The 19,176-nt window shown below is 35.1% G+C and overlaps 1 protein-coding gene across 1 annotated transcript in view; it reads left to right on the top strand.

Annotated features, from left to right (window-relative positions):
* LOC149192764 (uncharacterized) overlaps positions 1-19,176 on the top strand; it is a 108,965-nt gene that overhangs the window by 21,945 nt on the left and 67,844 nt on the right. The window contains exon 3 of the mRNA XM_089404703.1: positions 4,222-4,475. The gene's annotated coding sequence lies outside the window, so the exon portion shown is untranslated. The remainder of the gene's footprint in view (positions 1-4,221; positions 4,476-19,176) is intronic.

Here is a 19,176-nt window from a genome sequence, read left to right as displayed (position 1 = left end):
AACCAATCTACCCTGGGCCAGACACTGGAAGGAGAAATACACTCCTAACTGCAATGAACAGGACTTAATAAGGATACAGGAAGTGCCGGAGGGTTCTCCAATATGGAATTTAGCTAGAAGAAACCGCAACTTAGTTCAGGACCATAGTTTCTGGGAGATCCGCAATGGGGAAACTGCCCTCTTCTGGGAAGATGCTTGGCAGCAGCTCCCAAAGCTGGAAAAACCAGAGCTCGAAGATTTTAAAAGAGAATGCCAGAACAGGGGAAAATTCACCGTCCACCACTACTGGAATCCTAACAGCTGCGACCAGGAATGGAGAGAATGGGCACTCCAGGACACTGAAAACCCAATTGAGGGAAACAATAATACAAAGGACCTACTAAACCACTTAAACAAACGAAAAATCAGAAAGACCACAGAAAGCGACATACTGAGATGGGGTATGAAAGGGAGTGGTAACTTCACTCTCAAAGAGGCCAGAGAACAGCTAGAACATTCGGAGCAGGTGGAGGTGATGCAATGGAGCAACAAGGTATGGGATCCCATGTTTTGGCCTAAAATAAAAACCTTTCTCTGGCTCCTAATGAGGCGAAAAACTCTCACCTGGGAGAACCTGCGCAAAAAAGGTTTCGAAGGCCCTTCCATATGCCCTATGTGCAATCAAGCTGAAGAAACCATGAACCATCTATTCAACACCTGTGAATGGGTTGATCACCTTTGGCAAGGGATGGAAACTATATTGCAACAAACAAACAGAGATAGGGAATCCATTCAAAATACTATTATGAATTGGCCAAGCAAGTACTCTAACAACTTAAGAATCAACAGCATATGGAAAGTCCTGCCCGGCTTCATAACTTGGACCATATGGAAAGAAAGAAATAGAAGAATCTTTCAAAGTGAGCACAAAAATATAGAGCACTCGCAAATTACCTTAACCCAAAACATTCGTCAATTAATCTTGGTAAAATGCAAAGCAGATCCTGACAACCAAGCTTCGGCCGAGGACCAGAGAATTCTGAACGCCTTCAACCTGATCAACGAACAAAACCTGGGATCCACTGCGCAACAGCAAAACCTAAACACTGGGCCAAAGGGCTGGAAACGTCCGCCAGAAGGGTTTCTAAAGCTAAATTTTGACGGTGCCTCGAGAGGCAATCCTGGCCCGGCAGGCATTGGAGGAATCATCCGGAATCATGAAGGAGAAATACTTCACATTTACAGTAAAGCTCTAGGGGAAGGCACCAATAATGAAATGGAATTTGCAGCTATGGAAAAAGGACTAAGGATTCTCTGAATGAACCAAACAAGCAATGCAGTGATTGAAGGAGATTCAGAGGTAGCCATAACTGTGGCCAGGAAAATCTACGGGGGAACGCCAGCCAGCAGAGTCACAAAACACTGGCGACTGTCCAAGGTCACAGACAACATTGCCAAACTGTTAGGAGAAATGAAAGGCCTCATCTTTCAGGCGGTAAGGCGAAATGCCAATTCAGTTGCTGACCACCTGGAAAATCATGGGATTGAACACCCCAACACAATGTGGGACAGCTGTTGGCAGCATATTGACAACCAACAATTAAGAGAAAAATGCATCCAACTCTCCCGGTTAGATATGGTGACGGCAGAGGAGTCCGACCGGAGGGTCGAATAGCTCAGCGCCATAATTGCTTGGACAGGCTGACTAGACACGCTCCATTAATTTCCAGCAGGCCGCGAAGGACAAACAGGATGAGGGCAACTATGACAGAAGCAGGTGACAAAGATTTGTGCAGTTTCATGATCTGTGGTGATATGAGCCGCCGAAACATAATAAGAAAGAGGGACACTTGGCAAAACATGGAGCAAGCAGGGAGCGGTGACCGTAAAGGGATACAATTATTCCACAACCCAACCAAAATTCCATCACGCAGCAATTATGGTGATCTGACGTGCAAGTTGCACAAAGATAAGCGATCACACACCGGTAATCTCCCCGGAATTCATTATTTAACCACTCTCAAATGCCAAAAGAAAAACATTGTTTCAGCGTGCAGCAAGACAGAACCTCCTCACTCTGCAGACAGAGCTCAGGATAAAACTAGGCAAGTTAGAAACACAATGGCAGGGGAGGGCAGCCGCAACAAGTCTGCCAACAACGACCTTCGACAAGCGAGAGAGATGTATGAGAGGCGAACCTCGCAAAGGAACAAGCGCAAGATTATTGACTTAGAAGCCACTGTCCAGGACGAGGAAAGCAAGCTTTCTGACCAGCAAATCGGGAAAGAAGTTGATTGGCTCCAGGACCCTGGAACTCCCAGCACTCGAGCCACTCAATTCGTCAGAACTCAAGCTGAGAGCTGGCGCATGAAGACCCTTCTCGCGAAAGCAATGGATATCCAGGGTGAACATGCGGAGCAGCTGCGCAAGCTTCAGCAGTTTGCAGAAACCATGTCGCATGATCACATGGCGGTAGTGGAGAGCAGTGAATTCAAGTTAAGCGCGATACACCAACAAGTCGACACCATGGACAAAAAACTCACGGTCCTGATTAAGCTTCTACGACAAACCATCGGGCAAGACAACAAGCCTTCAGACATGCAGAAGGGAGAACCGACTGGAGACCAGCAGGGCAATCCGCCCAAGCCAGGGCAGATCAACATGTCAAGATCTGCTCCGGTCATGGAGATGTTCAAGCGCATTTGACTTTGAAGTCTCTCAGACTCCTCGTCCCCAGCGGACTTCTTTTGTCTCGTGGATTGCCACCCCTGCTTTCCTCTTTTTAGCGGGTTAATATGTTCATTGTCCAGGTTTCCTCTGTTTATGTCTTTTGTTAGTTCTAGTTCTATGCCGCCCTGCGTGGTGTGCTGGTTTTCAGTTTCCTGTTACTCTGTCTTCTCTAGTTTTCAGTCACTCTGTTCTCTTCTGGTCTCCTGTGGTAAGGCCTGCTGCTTAGCGGCCCGTAATCTGCTAAAGCAGAAGTTTTGCACTATATTTTCATCTTGTTAATATCAAAGCTTACTTACACAAAAAAAAAGAATGCACGTTGCCGCTATAGCATCCATTATCAAATGAGTTTTATGCTTTCTTATTACTGATTACATGTGTAATTGAATGCACGTTGTCGCTGTAGCATCCATTATCAAATGAGTTTTATGATTTATGTTCATTGTCCAGGTTTCCTCTGTTTATGTCTTTTGTTAGTTCTAGTTCTATGCCGCCCTGCGTGGTGTGCTGGTTTTCAGTTTCCTGTTACTCTATCTTCTCTAGTTTTCAGTCACTCTGTTCTTTTCTGGTCTCCTGTGGTAAGGCCTGCTGCTTAGCGGCCCGTAATCTGCTAAAGCAGAAGTTTTGCACTATATTTTCATCTTGTTAATATCAAAGCTTACTTACACAAAAAAAAAGAATGCACGTTGCCGCTATAGCATCCATTATCAAATGAGTTTTATGCTTTCTTATTACTGATTACATGTGTAATTGAATGCACGTTGTCGCTGTAGCATCCATTATCAAATGAGTTTTATGATTTTTGTTCAACACGTGTTACAATTGTCATTTAATGTCTAATAAAACAATTGTTATTTGTTATACACATCATGAGTGATCATTTTAGATCCTTAATGAGTTGCATGGGTATGTTGATCTCGTCGTTTTGTTGTTTCAGTTCAAGATATCTTCACATGCATTGAGTGGTAGTCTTTAATTTGTAGATTGCTCATAATTAGATATGTTTTTCAAGTTGAATTGTTGATGTCGGGTAGCATTGATTAATGGAAATTTGACATATTTCTATTTGATTGTAGGACAACCAGCGTTTATCCTTTCATGTATGCATGAAAGCATGCATGATTCCCTTGAAATTTAGAATTGTTAGACTTCTTTGCATATATGAAGGTTGATTAACATTTTAATACATTTTTCGTTTTCTTGCAGTAGTGGATTTATGAAACAACAATTTATAAAACATCCACATTAGAAAGCATCAATGGAAAAACTTTGTAAGTACATTTATTATTTGATAGTATGATTAAAATTTTAGGTAGTGTCACTGTGTTATTGTGTTATACATCATAATCCCTATGAAAATCAGATTGTAACAGTTCATGGGAAAAATTAAGTGAGCCATTGTATCAAGATTATCATTGAATTATCGAAACAATATTTAAGAATTTGTTTTATTACTCTTGTACATATCAATTTTTTCACACAATTTAAAAATTATGATTTTTTTCATTGTGTTAGTGTTGGAGGCATTTGATTGTGGAGCATGGTGGGATGTTGAGGAACTCAAAATTGAAGGGTGCTCACTTATTTCTCATTTTCAAAATCTTGGGCAAGAATATGATAAGGAGATCTCCATAGATCATCTCAGACTTAGATCAAGGAAAGCAAATGAGAATGACTGCATAAATTTCTTGAAACCCAATATAGATGTATGCGCCTTTGCAGTCCACCCAAGTGCCAAAACCCATAATTCGGGATTCACTCGATTCTCTGTAAGTTCGTTCTTGTTTGCTTTCCAATGTAGATCATATTTTGGTTACGAAATTTGTTCTAATTGTGCTTCTTGTTTCTATATTTTAAATGACCAAAATGTAACATGGAATGAACATTCATATCTAAATAAATGTCCTTTTCATGTTAGTTTGAAATATTTTGGCTTATAATATAATTGTCTCATAGCCGCCTATGTTATTGTGTGTTGAAAATGCTGACTTTGTTTCGTGGGATGTGAAATTGAAACCAAACTAGATGAAATATAAGCAAGGGTGGCATATTTAAAAAAATGGCTTATAGTTAGGTTCCCACTGTTGTTGCAAAATCTAGCAGACCTTGTGAGGCGACTCACAAGCAGTGATCCAATTTGAAGGGCTATTCTTAATTTTATTTGGAAGGGGCATATATTTATCTAACCCTTCAAAGATGAAAAGTTAAAAAAAATGTACTTCTATTAATAAGTGTATATTAAATAAACCCTTTCCCTTTATTAAAAAAAATGCCAAAATGAAATGGTGTCCTAAATCTTTAAAATTTAAAAAGTGGCTACATTAAAACACTATAAAATCTCAATAGAACTTGGTAAATAGGAATTTTTTTTTATCAAATTCTATTAAAAAAAGTAAACATATGTTTCTTCGATTCATTAAATGATATTCAAAAGCATTTGAATTTACATCATTGAAAATGTAAATCTATTTGCACAATGGAAAAGGTTGTTTTAGTTTTCATTTGTTTCTAATTTATATTATCTATTTTGTTCAGTTTGAAGCAGTTTAAAGCAAACCAAAGAAAAAAATATATACCTTCAAAAACCAAGGGAATTGAACTTTTCTCTTAACATTTCTTAGTCAAAGAACACTATAAATAGACTTTCATCTCCATTAAAAACTTCAAGCTCTATAGATTCAAAAATTTATGTGATTAATACGAAAGTTTTCTATATCTAATAGGGAAATATTGTAATATGTAATACACATTTACAATGTTGTTGTTGTATGGCTTGGTAGGTTGTTTTCCTCCTTCGAAAAATGGTTTTCAAATTTGGTCCTTACAATGAATTCAATCTTGGTTGTTGTCTTTTTCTAATAATGCGGTTTCTTTTTGTTGATGTTTTTTTTTCTAATAATGTGGTTTCTTTTCGTTAATAATGTCGTTTAATTTTTCTATGATTTCAACATCTTTTTAAAGGCCCTTCATAGTAGCAGCTACATGGACAGCCACACGCACTCCTTATTTCCTAGATGCTAAATGGAGCGAATGAAGTGGGAGACACAATAGTAGTTGCATGGATAGCTATTGGCATTCTATATCTTTTGGGAAGACCAACAAAGGAAAAAGAAAATTAAGTTGTAACCCTCTAGGCAAACCAATCTTCAGTTGTATGGTTATTAATAGAGTCCCGAAGTTTCATTTTAACACTTGAGAGTTCTCCCTAGTTCAAAACTCTACATAATTTTATGGGAAGCGCACTTCTTATTTTTCATTTTTTTTTTTATAGTATTAATTTGTATGTTTTCAAAAACTAGAGAGTTAATAAAGAAAAACGATTTTAAGATAAGAGAAGAAATACGAGGTTTTAAATAAAGCTTGATTTTGTAAATGCTACGCTTAATAGTAAGTTTGATTACATTAAGTTCAAATGGCAGCAATGCTAGGCTTTTGTAAACATTCTGGTTGTTAGTCACAAAATCATCTAAAAATAGAAAAGAGATGGTAGTAGTTATTTATGAGAGTATAAAAAGCGTTTGTGAATCACTAAGCATAGTTACCACCATCTAATGGGGTAATTTCATAATTGAACAATCTTGTCTAAATGGTTGGTTGACAAGAAAGAAAGAAAATTTTGCAAATTAGGAAAGAAAATGAAAATATAACAGAAAATGTCTATGGTTATGATGTAAAAATGTCAATATTATCACTTTAATCTATTTTTAAGCTCGATAAAATTACATCTTTAACTAATCTATTTCATTTATTACTATAAAATGAAAATTTATTCATTTATTACTATAAAATAAGAATTTAAATTAATAAAGAGATTAGTCTGTCTATATACCTATGTTCGCTAAAAAGAAACCCTAAAGAAAGAACCTTACCGACCGTATTATACTATCTCAAGGTTTCCATGTCGAACAATAACTTTCAAAGTAATGATGTCCTCATGGAAAATGTAAGTAACCTTATCGGCCTTATTATACTATCTCAAGATCTTTATGTCGAACATCAAAGTAATGTCATGAATATGTCCTCATAAAGGTAGGATGGATGATGTTTTCATAGTGGTAGGATGATTAATACTTGAAGATATTCGACATCATCGAAGATGTTGGGTATTTCAACTGTGCATTGAATTTTGCCTTGAAGCATCTCAACAACTCTCCCCATTCAAGACCTCAATTCCATATCATACGATATGCGCCACAATGTAGTCTTTACCACTCTCTCTACTTCTTCCCAATCTATCGTTAAATCCACATCCTCTTCAAGCCTTGGTTCCAAAATCTCTTTCAATTTGATCCCCATCTTCAATTGCTCTGTTGCATGCACTGGGAACTGATAGCCCACGCGTTTGTCGACACCCTCCATGATCATATGTTGCCTTAACATTACAATATCTATTACACTCACAATCTCTAGCAAAATGATGTCGAAGTTGTAAACGTCTGCTACTGGGAAGATTTCTCATCCACTCTGGCGTTAGATACCTTGTAGTGCCTCTGATTTGGCGTTAGATACCCTCTAGTGCCTTTGATCATGGAGAAGCAGAAAGTATGTTCTCTATCCACAACTTGGCCAGCCTGAAGGTTGGTACTTTAGGAATGATATTTTCGTCGAGGAGGATGTTTTGGGGTTTTATGTCACAGTGAAGAACCTAGTGCAGGCATTCCTTGTGCAAGTACCCGATGCCTCTCACCATGCCTAATGTATCAGGTAGATGGTAGTAGTTATTTACAAGATGAAAAACAAAAGGTTCGTGAATCACTAATCATAGTTATCACTATCCAATGGGGTAATCTCATAATTGAATAATCTTGTGTTAATGGTGGGTTGAGAAGAAAGAATAAAATTTTACAAATTAAGGAAAATGGAGATACCAATGTATGTGGTTATGATGTAAACATGTCAATACTGTCACTTTAATCTATTTTAAGCGTTGGAAAAGTATGAAAAATATCGTTTCAAATGATGAATTGCATACCTGTTGAAGGTCATTGATTGGGACTGTGAAATCGCTTTCCTTTATCCACACTAGCTTCATAAGCTTCATAATTCCCCTTCCAAGGAAAACAAATATATGATAAATAACAAAGTGAAGTACTTCAATGGATTGATTTTTGAGAATTGAGCAGAGCCAGATGTAATTACAATCAAAAGTAAATATAAGGAGACACAAATCCACATCAAACCTTTGGGTTAAATGGAAGGATTAAGAGATTCTATTTGATACAGAGTGTAACCTCGATGGTTCTCATTCCGTAACAATTTCATCATTTCCTCATCTGAAAGGGAAAAAATCCACTTACTTTTCTCAAAGACTTAGTCCAAAAAATCTTCATCGATACCATGATGGATGATATAAAAAAAATCTAGAGTCCACACATGACTATATAAAGATCAATCAACCATTCCATACATAATAATTTTAATTGGTTCTTCCTAAATCAATGTACTAAATGAAAAGCCAAGAAAATGAAAGTTGAAAATTAAAACTGAGAGTTAAAAATACCTTGCAAACTTGTGTTGCACTCGCCGCAAGGTTGGGATTGGAAAGATCAATTCAGACAAGATTCACAAAATCAGAACAATCTACCTCAGTCATCGTGAATTCTTTGTCTTTTTTCATTTGTTTCTTCTGAATCTCTGATACCTTCAAAATATGCCCTTGGTTCACATATACCAATACATAACTATTTCTCCTCTGCTATTAATGAATGTGAAAAGAAACCTATGTTATCAATGAATGGGAACAGAAACCTCAAATAACAATTGCCAACTCTATAAGTGCCTCCATTATGACTGATGGCTTGGGAATGCATGAACAACCTCCATTACGTCCCATTACACTTTCTCTAGTGTTTTCGATACCTCATGCAGACTTTAGAGTGTTACATCAGTTAAAGAATTGGAATTTTCTGAAATGTCCTACAGAGAGGCAACCCTTCATAAGGCATTTTATAATATTATTTAAATTTAAAAAAAAATTGTAAAAATCAAAATTTAAATTTCTTTTGACTGGGAAATTTCGCCTAGCACTTCTCTGATGTGCTAGAGGGCTTCGGAAAGGCTATATGATGTGTTCAAATTTGAACACTGCTCACAAGGCCTTGTAGCAACAATGAGAGAGATTGTTACTGTCACCTCAATAATTTTCCTTCTCCTCTTTAGTGGAATTTCACCACAAGGGAGGCTTCCTAGTACTAACTTATAAGGATATTCTAAGTTTTAGAATTCAAGGTGATGTAGATATATGAAGCTAAGTGAAGACAATCTTCTTGACAAGAAAAATCATATCATGCACCTAGGATTTTTTGTTACACAACAACAAGGGAGTACCTAGACATAAGAGTGGAAAAAGGGTTTTCTAGGATGTTAAGTCAACAAAAAATTAGAGCAAACCAACCTCATGTTGAATCTAGGTTAGGATTAGGGTTTCCAAGGCACACAATTACCTCAAGAAGGATGACGACAACCCTCGCAGGGAAAGATTTACCATTGATAAGTCTAGACTTTGCATTAAAAAGGATTACAAGGATAAATCTCAGGTTTTCCTCCTGCAAACACTCATCCACAATGCCCTAAATGAATTCGGCCCTAGGAGAAAACCCTAGTGATTTGCCTTAAAGGTCTAGGAAAATAAGAAGGAAGAGAAATATATAGTTTTTCAACATTTTGATCAACACAAAATTTTGTTAGTGCCTAATCCTAATTGGGTAATGGAGTTTTAGGGCAACTTTAAGAGATAAGTGACAAATGATTGGAGTGAGGGGGGAAACTATTTTTTCCACTTAATAAAACCCTAACTATATTTTCCATGAGGGGAGAAACTAAATAGGAGATGCACACTAGGAGTTATCCTATGTATATCAAGGAAGAAATATTTAACATGCAAAAACTAACTAAGATTTTTCATAAAGAATTTGCATTTAGACATGGATCAATTTTTTCTTCTTGCTAAAAAAAGTGTAAATTTGTTTAATTTTTTGGAATGATACAAAATTACATTTTGCATATACACATCACTACGTGTTCTAAATGAGATATTTGTGGATCTAGGAGAAAACCCTAGCGATTTGCTTTAAAGGTCTAGGAAAATAAAAAGGAAGAGAAATATATAGTTTTTCAACATCTTGATCAACACAAAATTTTGTTAGTGCCTAATCCTAATTGGGTAATGGGGTTTTAGGGCAACTTTAAGAGATAAGTGACAAATGATTGGAGTCAGGGGGGAAACTATTTTTTCCACATAATAAAACCCTAACTATATTTTCCATGAGGGGAGAAACTAAATAGGAGATGCACACTAGGAGTTATCCTATGTATTTCAAGGAAGAAATATTTAACATGCAAAAACTAACTAAGATTTTCCATAAAGAATTTGCATTTAGACATGGATCAATTTTTTCTTCTTGCTAAAAAAAGTGTAATTTTGTTTAATTTTTTGGAATGATACAAAATTACATTTTGCATATACACATCACTACGTATTCTAAATGAGATCTTTGTGGATCTATCAAATTGACTAAGGCTTGTGAAGAAGTGTTTATCACTTCCCTGTGATTACATGTTCAGAGTTTGTACAATATAAAAGATGTAAAGTGGAACATCACCTTTAAAAATTGTTCAAAAATGTATTGTATCACTATCAAGAAATAGAAATTGTAACAAAAAAGAAAATGAGAGAAGAAATAATTAGGAGCTCATAGATTTGACAAGTCTACTTCCCTTTATAAAGGACCTATGTTAATATTCAAAAGATTTGTGTTTTGTTGTTAAACAATATGCCATAGATACAACTCAAGATCTAACTCGATAAGCAATCCGCTTGAGTGTTCCTTTCCCTGAAAACATGTGCACATAAAACATTGTCAAATGTCGATTTTATCCTCAAAACCTCATTTAAAATTGGGGCAAGAAAAATATTTATACATAGTTGTGCACCATTGATCCAATTAATCACTAGAAGAGAGTCACCAAAAACTTGAATTTTATTGCATCCTTTCTCTTTTGCAAATTGCAACAAATATTTGCATGCCAAAAGTTTTGCTCCATTATTAGATCTCTTGCCAAAATCCATTTTAATTTTATAGAAATGTGTTTTAGAGAGATATAAGATAACTCCACTTCCAATTTTCATATTTTCTTCCTGTGATGCCCTGTCAAATTATACCCACGAGGTTGATTTATCGGGCTCCTCTATTTTGACACACCAGGGATGGGAGAATTTTTTGGTTTGTGGATAATGAGATAGGGTTGCAAGGCCTTCCCCAACCACACATAGAGGAAAATATGATAAGTCCTAAAAGAGTGCTTTGTTTTGAGCCAGGCAGAGTCCCCAACACTTGATTAATGACAAGGCTCGAAAAATTCTAGTTGTTGGAGAAGGGCACCAAGATCTCCATGCCTCCTCTACGAAGATACCATTCTAGATGCATGCCCGTTTGAGGGTCGAGCGATAATTGTTCCAAATCTGAATAGTAAATGTGCACCTTAGAAGAAGATAGGTAATTGATTCTTCATGCATTTTACACAACTAACACCATCCTCAACCTATTTTAAATCTTCGTTGCATAATATCCAAAGTTGGAACCCTTTTTTGTAGCACACACCACATAAAAATGCGAGATTTAGCTGGGCATTTAGCTTGCCACACTTATTTCCACCACCATTTTGGTTCTTCCATAGCTCTGTCTATGTTTAGTCAAATATAATCTAGCATTAGAGAATATGATCCAAAAGGGGAGAATATCCAAACCAATTCTTCTTCCCTATTTGTTAGTCTAATATGGCTATCTTGTAGCGCCTCCAAATATCTTGACCAATCTTCCTATTAGGATTCCTTAATTCGAAGTTGCACTGCAGACTTCCATCCTTCCCTCCAAATTGATGAATTTGCAGGATTTTCCAGATGTGATAGCTTTAAAATATCTGAGTCTCTTAAGAATTAAATAAGAGGTTGTGGGAAGATGTGTCTCTCCCTACTACCTAGCTAGGGGTCAACCCCTATACTTACTGTGCTTTTGTTGCCAACAAACCAAGCCAGACCCAAGCCTATGAGGTCGAAGGAGTTCAAAGCAAGGTTACTTGGGAGCGGGAGCGACATTTTCAGAAGCTCCTAGTTTGGAAGCGATTCCGGGAGCATTTTTTATATAATATATATATATATATATATATTTTTTATGTTTTTTATATTTTGATGCATATATGTCAACAAAAGCATGTAGAATGATGAATTAGATATAAAAAGCATAAAAAACATAAATTGAACCATATAACAACAATCATCTAGAAGTTATAATCTTCATCAACCACGTCCACAAGTTAGTAACATAGTAACATACAACATATTGAGTCTCATGATTCATCAATATTAAAGTTTCAAGCTTTCAAAATTCAATATATAACATTTATCATCATTGATCACCAAAGTTGTACTTGTAAGCTAAGTGTAACCATTACAACAAATAATATCTAACATGAAATGAAAATTGAAATGTTATAAAATGAAATGAAATGGAACAACTTTCAACTTTCACCATCATATTCATAATTCATTACTAATGAGTTATAATTGCCAACTTCAAACTTCAAACTTAAATTGTAATATATTGTTTACAAAAAATATCCTAATAAATATGAAAGAGTCAATAGTTATAAAAACTACTACAAACTATAAAAAACAAGTAAATCTATTTTCTATTGCTAATGCTTGGGCCTCTTGCCACCATGAGAAATGTCTAATTTTTAAGTCTTGTTGGAAAATCAGAATCTTTGTCATTAATATCACCCTCTAAGCATTAATATCCAGAGGTATCTTTGTCATTACCTCCGGATCTATATAGGGACCTTTGTCATTAATATCACCCTCTAAGCGTTAACATAAGATAGAAAAAACATAGCATATCAAGTCAAGATTTTGTTTGAGTGATGCGTACATTTTTAGGAGGGTCATGATGGAGGAGTTCGACAACCAATGTCACTAACATCAAGGTACATAGAGAGATTGGTGTTCTTGATTAAATACGAGTTCCATACCCTAATACATGACAAAATCCAATGGAAACAATGCAATCCCCCCAATCCTGAAATCTTGAAAAATTGATAAGTTTGCTGGATTTTGAATGAAATCTAAAATTCTATTTTCTCCATGTGAAATCCAATGAGGTCGGAACCACTCTCAAACATCCCGAGTCATTTCATGGTAATGTTAGAAATTTAAATAAAAGAATGAAAATGAAGATTAAGGAGAATGCCACTTTTACTTTAAGAATTTAACATTACCATGAATCACATATCAAATTGCATTTTGAATATTATTGCAAAAAAATATTTGTCGGGACCGTGCTCCTGAAATCGCTCCCTCGAATTGGGAGCGGGGTCGTGGGGGGGGGGGGGGGCGGGGGCGGGGGCGCTCCCCCGCAACCCTGGTTCAAAGTGGCCCTCCAAATGACAGAGATGTTTGTCCGAGTCTTTTCTACTCTTTTAATCTAGTCTTCTAGTGTAATTGGAGCAACATACTTATGCGTGACAACTATAGTCCAAAGGCTATGGGATGATAGAAGATGCGAACCACATTTTGCAACCAAGGATTTTGAGAAAAGAAAAATATATTTTAGCCCCCACCTTTTGAGAGATTTTGGTGTTGCCATCCAATTCCACTTCACCGAAGGAAGAACATATTGTTCTTTATGGCCAACCCATAGGAACCTAAAGTAGAGTCTTCTTGCTTTTTCCAAGATACATTTGGGTATCCAAGCTAGAGACATCCAGTAAACTAGAGTTGCCTCTAAAACGGATTTTAGCAAGACTAGCCTTCTTGCTTTGGATAACCACCTGAAACAACAACATAGTTTAGCTAAAAGCCAATTCCAATCCTCTTTGTTGTAGCTATTTGGTTTGAGATGGAAGCCTAAATATTTTAGACCTTCAACTGGAAATCTATGATTGAATGAGAAGTTCTACTTGAAGTACTGGTTTTCCCTATCATTTAGGTTGTTAAAAGGAATGGTGGATTTCTTGTCATTTATAATCATTATAGTGGCTTTCCCAAATATAGGTAGAATTTCAAGAATCTCATTTACATCTCAAAAGGATCCATTACAAAAAATAAGATCTCATCTACAAAAAGTAGATGAGTAACAACTAAAGCTTGAGCGATGATTTAACCATTGATCTCACCTCTCCTATTTGTTACCATTGATCTCACCTCTCCTATTTGTTTCTTCTATTAGTATGCTTAAGCCTTTTGCCACCAACATGGAGAGGAGAGGAGAAAGCAGACATCCTTGCTTAAGGCCCCTATGAGCGTGGAAAAAGGGGGATGCAAAGCCATTTATAAGAACTGCGAAAGACACATATTGAAGACCACTCAATTATCCTAACATAGAGTTTGGACAAAACCCTGTGTGAGTTAAAAGGAGCTTGATATATAACCAGTTGGCCCTGTCGTAGGATTTTGAGAGGTGTATCTTGAGGATAACCTCTTTCATCTTATGCATTTTAATTCTGTGTATGCCTTCCTGTACCACACCAATTGCTTCATGATTTTGAGGACCTTATAGGAAGCCAAATTACGTCTTAGAGATGGATTTGGATAAAATGGGCTTTGGTATCATGGTTATAAATTTTGCAATGACTTTATAGATGCAATTGCATAGAGAGATAGGAATTAAAGCCTAGAAGAGTTCTAGAAAAAAATTTAACTAACCATCCATCAGGGCTTGGGGTTTTATCCCTTGAAAGGAGTGAAGAATCGATTTGAGTTCTGCGTCTGATACTTCCTTCACAAGTAATTGTTATCCTCCTCCTTGACAAAACTTGGGAAGGCTTGTTCTACTCGAATTATCTTTGCAAGAGAGACTCCTTTGGGTGCTTTGAAAAGTTCGTGAAAATGATTCTTCCCAAGATCGACCATCTCTTTGAAGCTTGAGAGTTCATTCCCATCCTGATTCTTCAGGGACTAGATATTGTTGAAAGAATTGCAACCATTGACAAAATCTTGGAAGAATTGTATTTTCATTGCCACTCTTCAACCAAATTTCCTTGCTTTTAAGTCTCCAAGCTACTTCCTTCACTTCTAAGAGTGATATTCACGTACCGTCAACCCGAAACGCTACCTCCCTTGAATAAGAATTGGTGAATCCTTCATCCCCTTTATTTGATAATGAGAGTAGCTCCTTCTCTACTTTTTGAAGTTCAAGATCCTCAACCTATCCTTTTTTGAAGGCCCATTCTTTAGAAATACTTTTTGTGAGTTTGAGGCTAGTTTCAAACTGGCTTGCTGTAGAAGTTCCCACATGGGGGTCATAACTTTTATAGTGCTTATTTACAAGAGAAACAAATTCCTCTGCTTTTAACAAATGGGAGTTCATTTTGGAAGGGCTTGTTGGCTTGTCATCTATCCCTTTGACTTTCTTAAAAATTGGAGAGTGATTAGACTCCCCTTGTAACGACCAAAAGTCGTATACGCAGCGGAAATATTTAAAATACTTCGTAAACAAAGACATGCATGGTAGAACAGTAATTGTAATTGTATATTGAATAAAAGAATTGATGTAGGATGAGTACAAATAGAATGAGGGTCCTGTATATATAGCCAGGTAAGTACCTTTTCACAAACAGGCATGTCTTGAAGACATGCCTTTTCATTATTAACTAACTAACCATTAGTTAATTTACTTTTATTTATTATTATATTTATATTATTATGATTATTATTTACTATCTATTTTTATTTATTTTTACATAATTTATGTTCATAACATTGCCTTTTCCTTCAAAAAGCTTTGTCTTCAAAGCTTGTTGATGAAATGGCTTGATCTCCTTTCTACTACGAATGTCTTCTCGTCTCGGAACAATCATCTTTGTCGATACAAGTAGATATGATCCTTGGAGTGATATATAAAATTTTCTCACTCAGAATGGATCAGACCATCCTAGATTAACCTTCTGTGGAATCTTCTGATCACTGGAATTTTGTAACAAATTGTTATCATTAGACTGAATTGAGCTCACTTCAATATTCTTTGTAACATAAGTTTGTTGTTTATGTTATGAGTGATACAGATTTGTAGATTGATTAAAATGTCTACTCTTGTGATTCAGATGTAGATAAGGAATTTGTCTTGTTTGAACTTCTTTTAATGTTTTTATGACAGCTTCCTGATTTCCATCAGGGATTGTTGTTGTTGACTTAACTACTAAATCCTTATTTGGGGTGTCCTCTGTTTGAACGACAACCTCTGAGTACATTTTTACTTCAATAGGGTTTGGATTTGTTTGAACTGCGAAATTAGTTGTCTTGATCTCTGTTTCTTTAGTTTGGACTGCTACATCTAGAGATTTTGATGCTTCCTTTGCGACAAGTTCTTTGAATATATTCGCCAATGACTTCTTTTCATCCTTAAGTTTTTTAATTTGTTTGAGCATATTTTGATTATGATTTCTGAGACCTAAGCATTCCTCATTCTCTGAGTCAACTTTATTTTGGCCTTCATGCTTCTCTTCTTTTAAACACTTGATTTGTTCTACTAATGTATGGTTAAGGCTCTTTAAACGTAAATTTTCTTCTTCTTGTTCTAATAAATGCTCCTTGAGTTATTTCTTTGATGTTTTAGCTTTCTTGACTTGTTCAAGTAGATTTTTTTGGTGATCTATGAGGTGCGAAATTTCTTTGTCCTTGCTGCAGTTGACTTCTTTAAACTTTTTTTGCTTCTATGATATAGTTTTTTTGTTATCTTGAAACATCAAATCTGAGATATCCTTAAGGTCTTCTAATGAAGATTTTATTGATTTTGATTTACTTGTTATGTCTCGAAACATGACCATCTTCCCTTTATAAGGAAACGTCCAAACTTGTTTCTTTATGTGTAACATGAATGTACCCAAATCCTTAAACCAGGGTTGACCGAGTATGATGTAAGTGTTTTTATCCGTCCTTACAACATGAAATTGAAATATGTAGTCATAATGACTTATTGTCACTTGTAGATCACTAATTTTATACTCGTTTTGGTCAAAAATGTTTTTCTTTACACCAATGCCTAGCTCTGGAATTAATAATTGATTTGCCAAGTTGATGTTGATATAATATTTATCATTGCTTGGGCTGATGGCGACATTAATTTCTTTTCCTTTGATACTTCCTTTTAATCTAATTACTCTGTGATCTGTAACTGAAAGACCATTATAGGAAAACCTTTCTTCCTTTGTCATTTTAGAATTGAGCTCCATCATTTTTTTTTTCAATGATTGATCCCATTTGTTTTGTCGAGATTACTTAAAGTATTATATTTAAAGTTCCTTTGGACTTTGTACTTCAAGCCTCCTTTAAAAGTGTCTTTTTAGTATATTTTTTTTATAATTCTTCAAAACTGTTTTAATCCAATTTCCTATTATCCTTAATATTTCAAAACTCCTTTGTATTCTTTTTATATAATTCGTTTTTTTTTTTTTTTTTTTTTTTTTCTCCTTTTGTAATTTAAAAGCAATATTTAAATATTGTTTCAATTGACTTCTTTTAAATATCTTATTGTCCTTTGTATTTATTTTTTAAATTTCATATAACTCTTTAAACTTTAATTCAACTTCACTCTAACGTAAACTGTTAATTGATATTTTCTTTGTACGTAACCTTTTATAATAATAACCGTTTTGTACTTGTATATTTTCAATAAATTAATGACTTGAATTTTTCTTTAAATATCCCTTTATAATATAATACTTCTCTTTATATATCTTTTATTTATAATATATTTTTTTTGAAAAGTTACAACCCCTAGTAGCTATTCACCTTTGGTGTATATTATAAAATATATGTTCACGTGTGTACTTTTGACTCAGTTAATGTTCACCACGTAAAAATTAAAACTTACCATTCATCTAAAGAAATTTTGCATTCCCTTTGTTTTTTTTTTTACTTTTTAAATACCATGGTAAATTACTATGGGTTGGTTTCTAAAACATCCGTTAACGTTTTCCACATAAAAAGTAAAACTTACTATTCACATAAAGAGATTTTGTATTCCTTTTGTTTTTCTTTTACTTTTAAAATACCATGGGAAATTACCATGGGTTGGTTTCTAAAACCTCCTTTAACGTTTTCCACGTAAAAGTAAAACCTACCATTCACATAAAGAGATTTTGTATTCCTTTTGTTTTTCTTTTACTTTTAAAAAACCATGGGCAATTACCATGGGTTTCTAAAACCATGGGCTTGTCAACCATTTAATGAAGAATCAAGATAATATTATTTACTCTTCCTTCTTTTACGTATAGTTTTAAATATATTTGGAAAGATTCCCTCTTAACTTTATCATGCACTTTTTATCAATAATGTAGAACCTTTTTATATATATGAATGTTCTCCTTCAAAATTTACATCGGACTATATTTATTTATTTATTTTTTAAATCTTTTTTATTTTTTTAATATTTATATGTACTTCTTTTAATTTATGTTTTTTTTTTTTACTACCGTAATTTTTTCCTCCTTTTTTAGTTTTTGTTTAATGGCCAAAGCCTTGAATGACGAAACCGGTGGAATGGAGAATCTCCAAAAGTGGTGTAGCGAAACATTGAAACGCTGAAATCACGATGAAATCATGACGACAACAAGGTTGACAATAGGTTGATGGCCAAAGGCTGGATCAGATGTAGCTCTGATACCAATGTAACGACCAAAAGTCATATACACAGCGGAAATATTAAAAATACTTTGTAAACAAAGACATGCATTGTAAGACAGTAATTGTAATTGTATATTGAATAAAAGAATTGATGTAGGATCAGTACAAATGAGAATGAGGGTCATAAGTATCCTTTCACAAATAGGCATGTCTCTAAGATATGCCTTTTCATTATTAACTAACTAACCATTAGTTAATTTACTTTTATTTATTATTATATTTATATTATTATGATTATTATTTATTATCTATTTTTATTTATTTTTACATAATTTATGTTCATAACCACCCCCCACTACCAACCCATTGTTTGATCAGATGGAAACGCTCAAGTAAGTTTTCAAAAAAAAAAAGATTAGTTCTTTTTGTAATGCAATCATCGTCTGTTCGACAGTTTCTCCAAGTCGCCTTGAGCTTCATCGGTTCGATATCTACTAACTTGGAGGATAACAACTTACGAGTAAAGAAATCAGCTAGAGGATCCAGTTTAGCCCTCTAACCCCAGAGCTCAGAAACGCCTAGGGAAAAGTTGAGATCCCAGCCAATAATCAGTGAATTTGAATTGACCAAATATTTTTGAAAAGAATATATCCCAAAAATCCACCTTGTTTTGGTATGGGCCATAAAGATTGATGAGAGTCAAGGAAGTTTCAAGTTCTTCGGATAATAAATCGATAACTAAACCAAAATCAACACTCTAAGAATTGGAGACTCTGGAGTGCCATCCAATAACAAGACCCTTGGAACCACCTTTGACATTGAGGCCTATAAATTCCACCCACTCAAGATAGATT

Source organism: Pinus tabuliformis, chromosome 2_2 (assembly GCF_031772625.1).
Source record: "Pinus tabuliformis cultivar Carrire ecotype Pingquan chromosome 2_2, CPIR1, whole genome shotgun sequence".
In the NCBI taxonomy this organism is placed as follows: domain Eukaryota; kingdom Viridiplantae; phylum Streptophyta; class Pinopsida; order Pinales; family Pinaceae; genus Pinus; species Pinus tabuliformis.
The sequence above is the reverse complement of the archived record's forward strand: the minus strand, read 5'-3'. Positions and strand labels throughout refer to the sequence as shown.